Here is a 12,943-nt window from a genome sequence, read left to right on the forward strand (position 1 = left end):
AAGCCTATTCCTAGCTCAAAGGTTGGGAACAAAGAACATCTAGTGGAAATCCCAAATGGTTGCTGTGGCAAAACAGTGTTTTCACTGTAGATGTTATTGTTGGTCATTTAAAACTCTTTCTACTGGACAGCAGATGGCAGTATTCCACAGTCACCAGCAATAAGTGCTGATATCAATCAGAAACTGTCTGTGGAAAGTGAGGGTTGGCAGCAGCTGGAAGCAAGGGAGAGAGACACAGCTGGAACTGGACTGCCAGAGTTACTAGAAAAGTTACAGTTTAAGTCAGAACAGTGCTTAGTCTACAGTTAAATTTCCTTTTTCCTGCTTGCTGCAATTCAGATTTTTGTTATAATTTTTGTTCACTGTTCCTCCTTGTTAATGTAATCCCTTGTACACCTGGGGTCACCTTTCCAGCCTCGGGGAGAATTAGGGTTATTATCACAAGGTAGGGGATCAAATCTCCAGGGCCGTGAGCTGGGGGGCAGGATAACCTACAGGGCCAGTACCAGACTGAGAACACTCCACACAAACGAATCACTCTCCAGACTCAAGTTGTGCTCCAAAAAATAAATAGTTTACTGTAGAATTTTCAGAGTCAAACATAATGACAACTCAAGCAGATGCAGAAATTAAACAGAATCACAGTTCCAGAAAATCTCTCTTCTCTTTATCACCTCCTTTAGTAACAGTTCCTTCTTACAGCAACGGTGTCTCTGGTTAATTTGTTTCTTTTCTTTCATCAGTCTTTTAAATAAACCTAGCCTGGTCCTCCCTTTATTTTCCTCAGTTAGCCAAATCGTTACTCTCAAAACTGTCCTGTTCAAGTTAAAATCCTTTTGGTGCAGCAGCAGGATTCTCTGAGACCCAAAGCAATTTCCCTCTGGCACAGTTTGGCTTCCTGGTCCAGAGAAGTTCTTGCCTCAGTTAAGCACAGGATTTATTTTTTAAACTTCCAGCCTGTATTGCAACCCTCTGCTTCTTCTCTTCAGGCCTCTGGAGATTTTTTTTTTTTTTTAGAAAAAAAAAATTCCCTGCCCCAGTCCTGCTATTCCCTTCTGTAATCCTGGGAGAAGATCACAGCTCCAACGGGTCTCTTTCCCTTGCAATCTGAAGCTGCCCCAGTCTCAGTAGAGTCAGGGTTTTTATCACTTCTCCTCAGTGATGGAGCCCCTAAGGGATGTACCCGCTTGTCAGTCAAGAAGGGCAGGTAACACCCTCTGACCAGCAGATGACCCAGAGCCCCGGAACATTCTTACACTGGCTCCATGTTATCCTCTTGCCCTCTAAGCATCCTGAGCATTTCCAGAAGATTGTTACACACTGTTTAAGAGTCAAAACAAGGGGAACAATCATTTGTTATAAAGCAAGAGCAGCCAATATGAGAAACTTTCATACGAAAACTGAGAGAAAGGTGTCGGCAAGCCTGACGGTGTATCTGCAAAATGGAAGCGGATCACCCGGACAACTCGATTATCCACCTTAGCATAATAACCATTTAAAGAACATAGGACTGTTGCCATTCAGAGTGTAAAGACTCAGTGTCTCAACATTGTTAATTATTATACCACCGACGAAGCATTTGTTTGTGAAACATCGGCCATGTTGGGCTTTTCACAATAAATTGATAGCGACTGTTGTATAGCATCAGACATTCTAAACATTTTCTTTTTTTCATCTACACACTGATCAAGGCTGTTGTCCATTGTTACAATTTTTATTTGCAAACTAAAAAATTGGTCAAAAAATCGAGTTGTCCGGGTGATCCGCTTCCATTTTGCAGATACACCGTCAGGCTTGCCGACACCTTTCTCTCAGTTTTCGTATGAAAGTTTCTCATATTGGCTGCTCTTGCTTTATAACGAATGATTGTTCCCCTTATTTTGACTCTGTGATTAACTTGTGGGGTAATAACCATTGACTCTCCTCTCTGTTTGGAGGTGTTGCACACTGTTTGAGACCATTCAGGGTTTCCATAAGGGGAAAACCTCTGTCTCAACATAAAACCTGTTAGCACTGTTACCTTCTATACACTTTTGTGGCATATGGGGGGGGGGGGGGGGGCGCTAATAATAAACTCAGTTTTATTTTACCATTGTGTTTGAGATGGACTTGAAATCCCAGGTAGGTGAGAAGCTGGGTGATCCTGGTGTTTTGCATGCATGTCTGTGAGTTCTTCTCTGGGAAATGTGGGACCCCCCAAGTTTATAGAGTCACAGGGTCCCCAGAAAAACGCACAGGACTGAATTTTAAAAGTGTTGCTCACGCTAAAAAGCCCATATCTGTATCTGGGTCACATGTGAGAGATGCATATTTTAAAAGCTGGAAATTACGTATGTATATGCACGCCTAAATCAAAAAGAGCCAGAACAGGGGTGGAGTTGGGGGGGGGGGGGGGCAGGGCATGGACGATACAAGGCGGGGCCAAGAGTAATGCGCATAACTCTGTATTTTGAAACCGGAGGCTGCAGTACGCACTAGTTTGTTATCCGCGTAACTTTACTGCTGCTCCTGATGAGGAGTAAGTCTGCAGGTCTTGATTTTTGGGGCTTACTCGAGGCGTCTGGTTCAATTGCGGGGAGTGTAGGATGACCTCGAGGGAGACTGGGCAAAGCCGGTGGACTAATTGGAAAAACTGGGAATCTCCCTCATGCATTGGTTTTAAAATCCAATTACGTACGCACGTTAAAGCCGGCAAAGTCCTATGGGCAGATATGTGAAATATGTTTGCTCAAGTAACCACTTAAAATTAGGAGCATAGTTACGCGAACCACGTGTATGTTAAATCGTACGCGCCTAAATGCTCGCACGATTTAGAATTCCAGCGCGTGTTTGCTCACGCTCCCGTATGGGCGTGGATGGGCATCCGTGCGCTTTGTGGGCAGCGTCCTTACCCAATACAAGCGGAGCTCCAGTTGGGTGGGAGGTTGCCTGCAGAGGGCACAAGTGCAGGTGCAGAAGGGACGCCTACGGGGCCATGGGTTTAAGCCCTGCTAGGTGTCAGAGGATGTGCGAAGAAAGGGTGAGACCCTAGAGGTATGGAGGGGATCAACAGAAGCTACCGGGAGGGAGGGGAGATACAAACTTTGGGGCAGGGCACACTGAGGCAGCCAGGGACTCAAGCCATAGACGGAGGGGGTGAATTGGAGGCCCACAGCAGGTGGACGAGCTGCAGCCTTTCCTCTTCTAGTCCATCTGAAGGCAGATAAACTCTTCCTGCCAGCAGATAGCACCGAGAGAGGAAAAGTACTCCAGATGCTGCACTGGAGGTAAACCACATAATAGTTGTAGGTTCATTTGTTTTTGGTGAAATCCAAGCCATCTTCCCCCTCCCTGCCATTGAAAGAAGCTTGGATCATACCCCTGGCTTTGTCTCATCTCTGTTATCTGCACCTTCCTTCTCCTTGAGTTACTGCGCCAAATGCATGACTCTAAATTTGTTTCACATAGGGAGGGTGCGCTTTTAGCCAGTTGCCCTCCCTGTGCAAGGGTAAGATTACGCGCCTACTGCCGCTACACGTGCAACCCTATCCACAGTGAGGAGAGGCGGTCCTGGGGGTGGGGCTTGCACCTAAGCACGTACTTAAGTTTCTCATCAAAATTACAAAATTACCTGCACAAATCAGCAGGTGCAAATGGGTGCGGGTAGTTTTCCTTGGATAATTTTCAACGTGAAAGCACATGGGTGCTTTCACTTTGAAAACTGGAGCGAAGTCTGTGGTTAAAAAGTATCTTTGGACTTTGCAACTATGCACGCAGCCAGTTAGAAAATTACCCCCTAAATCTTAGTTGCCAAAAACCTGGTTACTCTTTTTAGCTTTCCTAAACCATTTGGACTATCCACTCTCTTGCAGATCTTAGTGTCATCTGCAAAAGGACAAATCTTCCCTACTAACCCTTCTGCAAGATCACTTATGAAAATACCGAAGAGAACTGGTTCCAGGATTGCAGAGCTGCCAATCGGGAGCAATATTTAAGTGGGAGATTTTCAGCGCACATACCCACTGCAATTACCCTCCACAGTCATTCCAGAAAAAAAAACACCACATACAGCAACTGTTAACTCACACACACACACACACTGGAGCAACTGACATCCCCTTCTCCCAGGAACTCATGCACACCCACCCACCCTGAGGCAACTCACATCCTTCTTCCCCCTAGCAACACGCACACACACTGGAACAACTCACACCTTCCTATCCCCCAGCAACTCTCTCTCACACATACGAGCAATTGATACCCCGTTCCTCTCCAACAACTCTCTCTCACACACACACACACACACACACACACACACACACACACCATAGAGCAGGGATGGCCATCTCCGGTCCTTGAGAGCCACAAACAGGACAGGTTTCCAGAATATCCACAATGAATATGCACGAGAGAGATTTCTATACATTACCTCCATTATATGCAAATCTCTCTCGTGCATATTCATTGTGGATATCTTGAAAACCCAACTGGCTGTGGGGTCCCCAGGACAGGTTTGGAAAGCCCTGTCCTAGAGCAACTCATCCTTCATCCTCCCCAACCCTCACCATCCTACCTCCATCCTGGAGCATCTCATGCCTCATCCCCCCCCCCCCCCCAAAGCAATTCATCTCTAACCCTCCCTGCCCCTCCTGGAGCAACTCATCCCTACAAAAGATCCGTCACCCTCCCTCTTGTCTGCCTGCCTTCCTTACCTTACTCTGCTGGGCCTTTGGCTTCTGGCCTGCTCGTCCTCCTATCCACAAAAAAACGGCAGCAGCATGTCCCGTCCAAGTCCAAACCTTTGAAAGCACAGGGGCTCATAGATCGGCAGCAATTCAAATGCTGCCAGCCCATAAACCCCTGCCCCTTTAAGGAGCAGGTCGAGTCAGGAAACATTGCTGCTGCTGAATCGATCTGCCTTAATTCTCACATCCTATGGCCCTCTCTGCCACCACCTCAGCTGACTGGCCCAGTGGAATAAGCCACTGGGTGGGAGTTTAGGCTGCCTCAGTGGGAGCGCAGGGGATGACCTGCTGAAGAAGGAGGCTCCCACTGATTGGCAGGTCTGGGACTGATCCCAGAGGCACTTCTATTGCTAACCCCCTCGCCCTTTGCTTGGCATGACCTCTATATTTACCACCACCCTCTGTTGTTTATTGCACAACCAGTTTTGTAAGAGGAAAACCAGTGTGTGTGCATGGTTAATAAATATACATAAGACCAGGTCCTGAGAGGAACCGGCTTCTGAATATGGGGCAGAAGCCAGACTACGTAAGTGGCAGTAATAATGGATCCCTGGAGCAGAGCTCTGGGAAGAGGGCGGGTCTGGCAGGTTTGGCTAGGTGTAAGAAATCTGTAATCATAGCTGTATAAAAGGAGCTTAGCAGCCCGACTTTCACAGAGGGAAGTGAGACAAAGGCCAGTGTGACCTGGAGCCAGAGCTGCTGAGAGAGAGAGAGAGAGAGAGAGAGAGAGAGAGAGAGAGAGAAGAAGGAATTTGGCTGTGGGAAAGTGTGCTGCCATTCCTGAGGAATCCCGAGCTGTTGGACGTAAGGACCTGGTTTACTCTTGTAAGTACACACCACCTTCCTCCCATCCCATCCTTAACTCTGTAACTCTTTACAGCTTTGGAAACAAACACCAGTCCTTCACCACTGCAATGCAACCTATAATTTACTTGTATATAATTCGGACAACATCCCTAGCTCATCCTGCAGTGACCTGATAGAGGCTGCATAAATCTCAAACTCCAGTCAGAAATGTATTAATGTACTCTCCCTTCAGGGAATTTACCTGTGTGTGGAGACTCATTCTGAACATTATAAAACACAGAAACAGAGAAAGTGATGGCAAAGACCATATGAACCGTACACAACACCTGCTCAGCTTTATAGTCTCTTCCTCTCCCCAGAGATTCTCTATGGATCGCCCCGTGCTCTCTTGAATTCTGATACTGCCCTTGTCTCCACCATCTCCACAAGGAGGCTGCTTCATGCCTCCACCACCCTTTCTGCAAAAAAAATATTTGTTAGATTACTTTTCAGTCTACCCTCCTCCCCTTCATTCTCATCCCATGACCCCTCATTCCAAAGCCTATTGTCTGTTGAAAGAGGTCGACCTCCTGTTCATTTATTCCTCGGAGGTATTTAAATGTCTTTATTATATCTTCCGTTTCCTTCAGGTTATACATGTTTAGATCTTTAAATCTGTTACCATATGCTTTACTAGGAGGACTGCTGACCATTTTCATAGCTGTCATCTGGACCGACTCTATTCTGTTTATATCCTTTTGAAGGCGCAGGCTCCAGAATTGAACACGATATTGCAAATGAGATCTCACCAGAGACTTACACAGAGGCAATATTGCCTCCTTTTTTCCCTGCTAGCTATTCCTCTCCCTATGCACCCAAGCACGTTCTGGGTTTTGTTGCCTTAGCTACCTGTTTGGCCACCTAAAGATCAGATATAACGACCTCCAGATCCCGCACTTGCTTTGTGCACAGAAGACTTTCACCAATTTTACTTATTCAAATATAAAGCATTTTAAAATAACATATGAACAATGAGGATATGAAGAGGAAAAAAATGTAAGAGATAGGTAAAGAGTCAAAGATGTGAGTTCTTTAAATTTTAATTTGTATTGAATCTTCCTTATATATTGATTCATCGTGCAACAGTTTTATAAGAAATCATTAGAAAAATAATAATAAGGAATAATGCAATGCATACAAGATAACATCGGAAGAACAGTGAGTAACGTATCACTTAAACCAATGGTTATTGTGCTTGGCACCTTCCACTCCCGCCAAGCATGCCCCCCATATTCATTAAGGATATCTGGGAAACCCCACTCGAGAGGTCCGGACCTCGCTGAACGACCTCCTGCAGTCGATCTCCTGCCGGCGCCATTTTCCGTACGGAAAACGATTCACGGCAAGAAATCGCTCCTTGACCCCCGCTGGACCCCCAGGAACTTTTGGCCAGCTTGGGGGGGCCTCCTGACCCCCACAAGACTTGCCAAAAGTCTTTCTTGGGCACAATGAAATAAATTGAATATCGCTCTGTATTTCCTTGAGATGTGGGCACTGGAATCACAGCCCTCAGATTGAGGAGCCTTGCCAATGTATCCTCTACTGCCTACTTCTTCTGCGGGGATTGCAGGGACAGACCATGAACACGCCCCGAGGAATACTGTGAAACTCCAGCGCATATCCTTCTATCACCTTCGGGACTCATTGATCCAATGTGATCTCGACCCATCTCTCATAGGGGAATGTCTCTCTCTCTCTTCTATCTCCTGCTCCTGGGGATGGGTTGGCAAACCTTCATTGGGAGGCTCGGGAGAATCCACTATCGAGCCTGCGCCCCTTCTGGGCTGTCTGGGACGAAAGGACTGAGACCTTCCAAAAGGTTGAGTCTTCTGAAAGGTTGTTCCTCCATAGGGTCGAAACCACTTGAATCCCTTAGCATGGCTCTTATGCTAAAGGAGCATGGCATCTGCTTCTTATCCTCCAGTAATTGAGGAACCGGTGATTCGCCCCACTTACTGGCCAGTTTCTCCAACTCGTTCCCAAACAAAAGTGAGCCTTTAAAGGGCAATTTTGTGAGGTTAGCCTTGGAGGTTGCATCGGACGACCAATTTCTCAGCCATAACTGACACCTGGCCGCTATTACCGAAGCCACCCCTATAGCTAAGGTGTGGACCAAATTGCAGCCTGCATCTGACAAGAAGGTGGCTGCTGGCTCCGTAACTGCCCTGGAATTCACCCCAGAAACATCAATCTCTTGGGAGAGAAGTAAACAAGAGTGAGCCACCAGGGAACAACAAGAAACTATTTGCAAACTCATTGCCACTGCTTCAAATGCCTGATAAGGATAGCTTCAATCCTCTTATGTACATCCTTCATGGCCACTCCTCGCTCCACAGGGATAGTTGTCCGCTTGGAGACTGCACATACAAGTGCATCCACCTTCGGAAAATGTAAACACTCTCTCGCCACTGGATCCAGCAGGTACAGGCCTTCCAAAACCCGACCTCCTTTGAAACTAACCTCTGGGACGCCACTCAAGATCAATCAGTTCTTAAATGGTCTTCATGACCGGGAAAAAAACAAGAGGCTTTACACAGATAAACCAAAATGGGATTTTTCTTTGGCTCAGACATGGACTCTTCCCCTGGGACTCCAAAGCATTTTCAAGGTCTGGGAAATCAGGGCCAGCAGTTAATCTCTATGAAGAACCATAGCATAGACCTAGATGGTTCTAATCATGGAGCAATTTCACCATTCTCAAGAGATTCTGGATTGGCATCATCATCCGTGCCATCTAGATCTCTATTGAGTAGTCCCGCTTCCACTCTAGGAGTACTCCAGTGCTTACCAGTAGATCCAGGCAAGGTTTGCACCTGTGACTCTGACCTGGGAGCAATGGATGGAGCTAAGGACTGCACCTGTAGAAAGGATTACAATCCCTGGAAAAATTCTATCTATGAAAATGTAGAAGTATCCAGACCAGGAGCTACCTGAGGCATACTCACTGAGCTGCCTTCCCTTGTTGAAGATCCAGTTAGGGGAGTTCCGAGTTTCAAAATCAAGTGGCCCACCTGAAAAGTTTACCCAGACCCACATCCGACTGGGAAGAACCAGGCTTAGTGAAATCAAAGGAAGATAATTTTCTCTGAGCCTCCAAACAGCGCTGGCACAAGTCAGCGGGCACTCCTGGATGAGATGCCCGAATGACAGGTAGTGCAAAGAGAGAGGCACTTAGGTTTCTTAGATATAGGTTCCATTAGACTGGCAGCATGTTGATCGTGGCTGGAAGCATGCATGTAGCTCTGGGTTTTGGTTTTTTTTTTGGTGTCCAATAATTCTAGGTGGCCAACCCAGGCATCCAAAAATTAGGCGGCCAACACTTAGGCATCTCGCACCTTGGCGTCCCAATGCCTAGGTGCCCAAGGCTTAAGCGCCACAAAAATATAACGCAAACAACAATGCTCAACATGTGCGCACAAGTATGTGGACGGCCACTTGAGATGCCGCTTAACTTGGATGCAGACTACTAGACCTGCCTAGGTGTCCAAACACTGGTCGCACAACTTGGATGCACACACTGACGACAATCCTATGGAGGGCAACGAAAAGAAATCACGAGAAAGCTGTTGAGACCTACCATGCGGCGCGCAGTGAAAAAGCCTCAGAGTGGGGCCTAGCCTACAGAAGCTGGGGGAGGGACCTTTTGGTATCACTGCAGGAGAGCGGGGAAAATGTATTTTTCTTATTTCTCCTTTTTTTTTTTTTTTTTTTAAATCGAAGCAATCCCCAGTAGGGAGATGCACGTCCACCATCTGCTGGAGATGGAGAATACTGGCAGGCTGATGTCACTGCAGGGGTATATTTATTTATTTTATTTTTTTATTTGCTTTTATATACTGACATTCGTTGGAGTACATCACATCGGTTCACATTATAACAGTTGTAATAGTATGACAGGGGTGTCTTACCATTTATACATTGTAACATTAAACATTAATGGGTAAACATAGAACAAAAGTTGCAAAGTTCAAAATTAGAACTAGGCTAGGGGGCCTCTTAAAAGATACTATATATACAATATGTACAATATAGCATGTGACAGTTATAGTATGCACAATGTAGCGTGTAACTGAGTTTTAAATTGAGAGCAAACTATGATGTCAGTTTGCTCTGTTTCCATCTGCTGGTAAAGGTGCATAACCACTTGTCTTGGATTCATCTGAGTGGACACTAAGAAAATGGGAGCTATTTCAGCCCAGCTCTCTGCATTGGAAAGGAATAGCTAATGCACTCATTTGTATACAATTTCCATGCAAGGGTGCTAAGACCAACGCACAGTTTTATCTGAACATTTTCTGCAGGTAAAACTCCTTACTGCATTGGCAGTAAGGTTTACCTGCAGAAAATGTGTGCACAACTGCAGGTAAAACTGTGTGTTCCACTGAATGCACTTTTCTGCATTCCCATGTATATATCCTGGTATCCCACAATATATAGGCTGACATCAGAAAAAAGGAAGACGTTCTCTGCCTCCACCTACTGGTGAGCGAGCAAAATCCCACTTATCTGGACTAGTTTGCAGGGTGAAGCGGAAGCACATTTATGTCATGCATAGTCATCTTTCATATTCTGAAAACCTGACTAGCTGTGGGGTCACCAGGACTGGTTTGGGAAACTAGAAAGCTGTTCCATGCTTCTACCAAGCTCTCTGAGAAATAATATTTTCTGATGTTACTCTGCGTCTACCCAATTGACCGCTTTTTCTAAAACATCCTATTCACTGGAAAAAAATTTCTTCTTAAGTACTGCGAATGTCTCTATCATATTTCATTTCTCTTTTCTTTCCTCTAGGGTATACATATTTAGATCTTTAAGTCTTATTTCATAGCGCTTTTCATAGTTTATTTCTGGACTGCCTCTACCTTGATTATAGAAACATAGAATCTGTCAGCAGATTAAGGACTGTAAAGCTCATCTAGTCTTCTCAATTCAAAAGGTACAGTCTTCAGAACTGGACACAGTACTTCAGAAGAGGTCTCATCAAACATCATCTTTTTATTTTCTACTGGTTCTTTCCCTATGAAACATATAGAAATGACGGCAGAAGAAGACCGAACAGCCCATCCAGTCTGCCCAGCAAGCTACGCACTTTATCTTTTTTTTTTTTTTTTAAATCTTTTTCTCTCACCCACCTGTTACTATTGGCTTCCAGTACCCTCCAGCCCTAATTCCCCTCCACCCCACCACCAATGTAGAGAGCAGCGCCGGATCTGCATCCAAGTGAACATCCAGCTCAATTAGGGGTAGCAACCGCTGCAACAAGCAGGCCACACCCCTGCTTGTTGCATCTCAGCATTCCTCCAGCTCCTGCCACCGCCTTGTCAAAATGTTTTGCTACCTTGAGATAATCAAATAAGATCACACCAAGGCTTCTCCTGATTGGTGGACAAGAGTATCAATGGAGAACAAAATAATTTTTGTGAACTAATTAGGTATGATGATGGTTTCAAAAACAGCCTGCTCAGAAAATCTCATCATGAACGCAGCTGATGTGTAAAGTCAGATCTGGAGTTATCTTGATGAAAGTTGAAAGCAACAACTTAAATGCAGAGATGTGGTGGTCTCATGGGTGGTCTTTCATTGATCTCCTCCATTTTTATGTGCATAGACTTGCATTTGATTTGTTTTTCTGTCACACCTAGAACAGAATCTGGTAATAGGCAGAATACAAATTATTGTAAATAAAATAAATGATGCACAGTATATGTCTGTATATCTTTGTGTTCTTGAGTTATGTTGACGTTTACAGTATTTTTTTTTAATAATATGTCTATAAATACCGATGACACTTGCTGCTTTCTAATGGTAATGTTTGTATGATAAATATCTTAAAGCTGTATTTACATGCATATGTCCAGGACAACTTTCAAAGCCATTTACCAGTCTCAAAAGCAATTTAACCAGGGTAAATTGACCTGTCTAAAAATTGCCTTTTTCAGAACAACTAAAATGTATGGGTTCACAATGTGCATATGTTTTAGGGCATTCCTGGAAAGGGGGGTAAGCAGTGTTTAGGTCACAGAGTGAAGTACACACAGAAATGTATTTGACTTGAGACCATATTAATTATGACCTTGTAAGAGTCACAGATGCATATGTCTCCATCTGGTTTCTTCACAGAAATGACAGGTGTGCTGCCCACTTTGAGCCTGTGATAGGCTCTAAAACATTGTGCAATCAGCCTTAGTGCTAATGGAAAGTTGCATGCTTTCATTCTGATTGGCATCACTGAAAATCCAACTGCATGTGAAACGTTCTGATGCTTGATTAATCTGTCTGCGAAGATATTCATGAATTCATTGAGTATAGTCTTAACTAGATTCTACTGAAACTGACAAACTCCTAACAGTCAAATTCCAAGTTTTTTGAACCACTTTCATCCAAGGTGACTCACATGGTGTCCACCTGTGACTAGTAACTAGAGGAAAGCAAGATTTCTTACCTGTATCTGCTTCCTCCGCTGCTGGTTTCTACTATTACTACTTAACATTTCTAGAGCGGTACTCGATGTAGGCAGTGCTGTACAAACAACACACCAGGCATTCTCTGCTCAATAGAGTTTACAGTATAATCAAGACAACCAGATGGGTCAACAGACAAATGTTAAAATTAGGTAATGAGTCCGAAAGGCGAATCAACAGGCTTAAGATTTAAAAGCAGTCTAAAACGGGTGGGTTTTTAGATGGGCTTCAATTTGAACTCTGAACACACGGTGCTGGTGGGAATCTACCTACCGTATGGGGCCCCATAGGGCTCAGACTTCAGACTGAAGCCAGCTGAGGAGGTCCTTCCCTACCCTACCTACTGGCAAATCCGCCCCGGATTAATATGTTATAGCTTGACATTTTTTCAATAAATAACTTATGTGATTTATTTATACATTTTATTTATACTGAATGACGGTCGCCTCCGGTACTTTGTGGGGCTTGTAGTCCCGGCTCTAGTTGCGTGGGAATTCAGTGACGCTCCCGCTGCGCGCGCAAATCATCCACGGGAGGATTGGGGCCGTGGATAGGCGCGCGCCCCACGCCAGTGGCGTTCGCACGGGTGGCATCAGCACGGGGTTTGGGGAGCAGGGAGGAAGTACAGGGGGACGACGCCGTGACGTCGCATGGTGAGTGACGTGTTAACGTGACCCGATGTGGCCCGTCGCCGCGACCACAGTGGGAAAGCTCTTGTCTTCCTGTGAGCGCTCTGAAAGCGAAGTAGTAAATGATTAGTGACCGTGACCTGCAGTGAATGAAAAGGCAGCAGCGGCGGGGCTGCTTCGTTTGCTTGTACTCAGCGGGCCCTTTTCAAGACGCGGTATTGCCGCTCACGGAAGTGACGTCGCTGCAGGGAGCGGCTGGATTTCGCAGGGTATATTGTGTGCA

General features: G+C 45.3%; 1 protein-coding gene across 7 annotated transcripts in view; it reads left to right on the plus strand.

Moving 5' to 3' along the window:
* The first annotated feature begins 5,430 nt into the window (after positions 1–5,430).
* HDAC6 (histone deacetylase 6) overlaps positions 5,431–12,943 on the plus strand; it is a 172,015-nt gene continuing 164,502 nt past the window's right edge. For 3 of the 7 annotated variants that reach the window (XM_029611433.1, XM_029611481.1, XM_029611472.1), the window contains exon 1: positions 12,712–12,929. The gene's annotated coding sequence lies outside the window, so the exon portion shown is untranslated. Of the gene's footprint in view, positions 5,550–12,426; positions 12,685–12,711; positions 12,930–12,943 lie in introns of those variants that run through there. The other 4 variants (XM_029611413.1, XM_029611403.1, XM_029611444.1 and 1 more) reach the window with 3 other exon arrangements.

This window comes from Rhinatrema bivittatum, chromosome 1, assembly GCF_901001135.1.
Source record: "Rhinatrema bivittatum chromosome 1, aRhiBiv1.1, whole genome shotgun sequence".
NCBI classification, from domain to species: domain Eukaryota; kingdom Metazoa; phylum Chordata; class Amphibia; order Gymnophiona; family Rhinatrematidae; genus Rhinatrema; species Rhinatrema bivittatum.